Here is a 5891-nt window from a genome sequence, read left to right as displayed (position 1 = left end):
TGTTCCATAATTGTCCATTCAAAATCGTTCCTGGGTCTTTGATTCTGGACTTCCTGAGTGGATAAAGAGTTGAGCATGAGGCATAATGAGAGGTGAAGCCTTTGGAACACATCATGGGGTACATCCATTGTAAAGAATTAGAAGTTCTTACTAATATGTTTAGCCTCTACATTGTTCCTCTTCACTTTCCTCAATGTATGCTCAGGTTTCTTGACACCTTTAGCTATGATATGCACATGTTCACCACTCATCCCTCACATACCACACTTCAGTCCCATTGGCATTCTTTGGATTTCTTGAATAGACCATAATCCTCTCCTCTGAGGCTTCTCATATGCTTTTTCCTTTGTCAGGAAGCTATGCAGTATATATAGGATTCTTTGCAAATGGCAAAACCATAATTCAAAACCCAATTCAACCTGGCTTAAACAAATTAATTTTAAAAATGGGGGGGCGCCTGGGTGGCGCAGTCGGTTAAGCGCCCGACTTCAGCCAGGTCACGATCTCGCGCTCCGTGAGTTCGAGCCCCGCGTCGGGCTCTGGGCTGATGGCTCAGAGCCTGGAGCCTGTTTCCGATTCTGTGTCTCCCTCTCTCTCTGCCCCTCCCCCGTTCATGCTCTGTCTCTCTCTGTCCCAAAAATAAAATAAACGTTGAAAAAAAAAATGTGGGGGGGGCAATCAATTGGTAAATTTCCTGAAAACTCCGGGAGTTGATTACTTCAGGCATAGCTGGATCCAGGAACTTAAGTGATGTCATCAGGACATCGTCTTTCTACCTTCTGCATTGGTGGCATTCACAGTCATGCTCTCCACTCTAGCATTAGAACTGTTAGCATTAGGATTACAACACACTGATTAGCATCTCTCCTGATTAGCAAAAGTTCCGTATGATTCTCATTGGTCTGGTTTAGGTCATCTTCCCATGACTGAAATCATTATTACATCCAAGAGGTGAAATTAACTCAATGGCCAGCCTGGGTGGCTGGAGCCAGGAGATGTGTCAGTCACACCTGGATGGACTGAGAGTGGGTGAGAGTTGTTTTCAAAGCAAAATTGGGGAGTGGTCCTACCAGAAAAGGAATGAACTCTAGACAGGCACAGAAAAAAAAAAAAGAGCCCATTACAACATTATGACTTGGTCTCTCTTCTTCTTGACATGTAGATCACCTTTCAGATCTCAGCTTAAGACACATCTCTTCAGAAAAGATAGTCCTGACCCCTGAGCTAAACCACAGCCATCTAATCCTTTACTTTACTTTCTAGATCTTTTGTATCAAAGTTGGAATTTTTTTAAGCACTGTTAAAGAGAACCTGAGCCAGATGCTAGTTAAAGTGATACAGAGAGATTTTATTCAGAAACTACTGCAATAGGGAAAAAGAGACTTCAGTATAAAACTGAGCACAATCTCAAAGACAACACAAACAGGTGGGGATTTATAGCCAAGGAGCAGGGTGACGATATCAGTGGAGACACCAACCTTAGGGGGATTTTTGCTACACTGCCCAAACAAAATTCTTACTGAAGGCATACCAGTGTGGTCAGATATCAAGGATGAAAGAGTCTCTCTAAACTGACTAAGCAGGATTCTTGCTAAAATTGAACTTGGCAAGGATGGATATGCAAGCTCAAGGTCAAGGTCTGGTGAGAAGAGGGCTTAGAGGAGCCTGTCCAAAGTTCAGTCAAAGAGAATCTTTGTCATTAGTGAGTAAGCACCAAGCACTTTCTAAGTGATTTAGACATATTACCTAATTTAACCCTCTCAACTTTCCAATATAATATGTAATTTAATCTCCATTTTGGAAATGAGGAAACTGAGGCCCAGAGAGGTTGAGTAACTTGTTCAAGTTCCCAGAGTCAGAATGTGACAGGGCTGGGATTCAAATCCAGCCATTTGTTTCTCAGAACTAACTTCTTTAACTACCCTGCCACACTCCTTCTAGACATAATTGTGCAAATAATCACAAGCTCAATGGTACTTAGGTTTTCTTGATGTGATTACTTACTGAATGAATGCCTGTTTTATCCACTTAGACTGTGAACCTCACGGAGGCAGAGACTTTATCCTCCTCGTCCATTATTGGATCTTGTCTGTCTTGTCCATCACCTAACACTGTGTAGCACATAGGAGTACTTAGGTGTCTTCACTTTTCCAATGGGAATAATGAACCCACACAATGTTCTCCTCCCTACAAATGGGATTTGGAGAGTCAAATCCAAACTCAGATGCCATCTTGCCTTTTCCCCCTTCCTGGCTTACTCCTTTCCTTCCCTCACCTGCTTCCTTCCTTCCTGCCCTCCCTCATCTTCTCTGCCCTTCCCCTATACCTCTCTCCCACACCCTCAAGCTCTCCCCTTCCTCTGTCTTTATCCCATACTATCTGCTCCCAACTCTGGCCCCCAGCTAATTATATAACACTGTGGAAAGTGTTTTATTTGCACTTGGCTCTGGGGCTGAGGAGGGTGGGCAACCATGTGTTCATTAAGCAGCTCTGTGCAGAGGAATTTAAAGAACCAGTCTCATTGCAACCATTGTCTCATCTTGGCTCATTCTATGAGACAATTACATATTCAATGGGGGTTGGGGAGAGAGAGAACCATGAGTGCTTAACACTTGCAAATGGGTGAGGGGAGGAAGGCCCAGCTCTGAATCCAGGAAGAATTCACCTGCTTGCATGTCTGGGTGGGGGAAGGGTGCAGGGGAGGAAAAGAAGCTGGACCCTGGATACTCCCAAACTCCTGTTATTGCAATGTCGCCATAACTAAGCAGGTCAGAGATCCCCCTTGGCTTTGACTAGATCCAGGACAAAGCGTGGTTATCAAAGTCCTGGGGGTGGTTACTGCAGGGGTCTTCCAATCCATCTGTTGTATACCTAGCACCTAAGAGCACCAAGCACAACACATACATGGAATATGTGCGTTAGCACACAACAATCCACTATTTTATTATACTAGGTGCTACTGCCATTATAGTGACGGAGAAATTCATCGAAAACACTTCTGAATTCCTGGTAGCTTTTGCCCATTCTGCGTTTCCCAGTCACTAGTATTGAATAATAGCAGTCGTAGCAGTGATAATAGCACCCAGATTGAGCACTTAATGAATACAGGCATTGAGCTTAGTGATGGAGTAGATTATTTGTTATTGTTATTGTTCCCCTTTTATGTGTAAGGGTTAAACTGAGGCTCAGGAGTGAAGTACTAAGACTGAGACAGTGAATATTAGACAACGGAAGTCAGTGACCCCTGAGAGATGGGGCACAAAGCAGTGAGAACAGTGAGTCCCCAACTTCTCACCTAGAGAGAATTCTAGGCCATGATGTATAGGAGGAGCCAGGTGGAGCCAGGTTAAAGAGACAGCGCTGAGAAAACAGGAAGAACAAGACAGCGTTTGTAGGACAGGGTAGCAAGAAGAGAGAGAGGAAAACAGAAAGAACTCTGAAAATGTTCATAGAGTCCCTTTTGAGTATTCAGCTGAGTACTGATGAACGCCTCCATTTCAGGCAACTGTCAAATACTGGGGAAAGAACCACCTTAAGGGATGACAGGTAAGAGTTCCAGCACTCCCATAGTGCTGGAAATCGTGCCTGTTCCCACTAGCCAGACTGGAAAACCTTATGGTTCACAGGGATTTGCATAAAGTGCACAGAAGGGTCTTTGCCTGGACAGTGGGAAGAAAATAGCCCTAGATTAAAAACTACTTCAGTTCCTCCTTGTTTTTAATTCTTAAAACCAATACCTGAAAAGATCAAACTGTTAACAAGTAACTTAACTACACCCCCAAAAATAGCTTGAGAAATTTTATGGAAATACAAAACTATCCAGCATCCAGCAAGGTAGATTCACGATGCCTTGAATTCAAATGAAAATTAGCAGGCATTCAAAGAAGTGGGGAAATGTAACCCATAATGAGTAGATAAATGAATCAATCAAACCAACTCAGAAGTGACACAGATAATAGAATTCGCAGACAAGGACTTTAAAAGTTATTATAATTGTATTCCATATGTTTGCGAAATGAAGTAGAGACATGAGAAGATATTAAAAAGATCAAGTGGAACATTGAGAGGTGAAAACTACAATGTGTGAAATGAAATATACACTGGATGGAATTGATAGCAGATTAGAAATTGCAGAAGAAAAGATTAATGAACTTGACACCATAGTGGTAGAAACTGTTCAAACTGAAAAAGAGAGAAAAAAATAATTTTTTTGAAATGAACAGAACAGCAGTGAGTTGTGGGACAAATTCAAACTCTCTAATGTACACATAGAATTGGTTCCTGATGGGAGGGTGGGAAGGGGGCAAAATACTTGAAACAATAATAGCAGCAAATTTTCCAAATTTAATGAAAACTATAATCCCGCAGATCAAAGGAGCTCCAGGAAACAAAGTACAAGAATTATGAAGAAAGCTTTTTCGTAGAAATTGACAAATTGATTCTAAAATTCATATGGAAACAAAAAGGATCTACAGTAACTAAAACAACCTTGAAAAGAAAGAACAAAGTTAGAGCACTAACACTTCTTGATGTCAAGACTTATAAAACTATGGTAATTAGGACAATGTGCTATTGGCATAAAATGAAACAAATAAGTAGGTCAGTGGAACAGAATAAAAAAGTCCAGAAATAGACTCACAAACATATAAAGACAATTGATTTTTAACAAAAGAGCAAAGGCAATTCATTGGAGAATGGTTAATCCTTCCATCAAATGGTGTTGGAACAATTCAATATCCACATGCAAAAAGTGAACTTCAATCCATACCTCATGCCATATGTAAAAAATTAACACCAGGGGTGCCTGGGTGGTTCGGTTGGTTAAGTGTCCAACTCTTGGTTTCAGCTCTGGTCATGATCTCACGGTGAGTGGGTTCGAGCCCCACACCAGGCTCTGTGCTGACAGTGTGGATCCTGCTTGGGATTCTCTCTCTCTCCCTTTCTCTCTACCCCTCCCCTGCTCATGCCCTCTCTCTCAAAATAAATAAATAAATAAGCATTTTAAAAAAAATTAACTCTAAACGGATCATAGACCAAAATGTAAAACCCGAAACTATACAACTTTCATGAGAAAACGTAGGAGAAACCTTCTGTGATCTTGGATTAGGCAAATATTTTTTAGACACAACATCAAAAGCAAGATCCATCAAAGAACTAATTGATATGTTGAACATCAACATTATGCACTTCTGTTTTTCTAAAGACACTGGTAAGAGAATGAAAAGACAAGCCACTGACTGGGAGACAATATTTGTAAACCATAATCTGATAAAGACTTGTATCCAGAATCTATAAAGAACTCTTACAACTCAACAATAAAAAGACAAATAACCCAATTTATAAATGAGCAAAACATATGAATAGATGTTTCTCCAGTGATATACAAATGGCCAGTAAGTACAGGAAAAGATGCTCCACACCATTAATCATTAGGTAAATGGCAAATGCAGGTCAGAACCACAATGAGGCATCACCACACACCTATTAGGATAACAAAAAGTAAAAAGACTGACCGTAACAAGTGTCTCAAGACTGTGGAGGAACTTGGGCTTTCATACTGCTGATGGAGTGTGAAATGGTGAAATGGTGCATGTACTTGGAAAAGTTTGGAGCATCTATTAAATATGTGACCCAGCCATTGGACTCCTAGGAATTTGCCAGGTGAAAGGAAAGCATATGTCTATACAAAGACTTGCACACAGATGTTCACAGCAGCTTTATATGTTGATACCCCAAACCAGGGAACAACCCAACTGCCCATCAACAGGTGATTGCATTAACAAGTTCTGGTATATCCCCATACAGTGGTAGTGTACCCCTCAGCAGTAAAAAGGAATGAACTACTGATAACAGGCAACAACCTGGAAGAATCTCAAGATTATTGTATTGAG

Source organism: Herpailurus yagouaroundi, unplaced genomic scaffold, assembly GCF_014898765.1.
Source record: "Herpailurus yagouaroundi ecotype Mexico unplaced genomic scaffold, PumYag 77, whole genome shotgun sequence".
Lineage (NCBI taxonomy): Eukaryota > Metazoa > Chordata > Mammalia > Carnivora > Felidae > Herpailurus > Herpailurus yagouaroundi.
Note: the sequence above shows the minus strand (reverse complement) of the source record.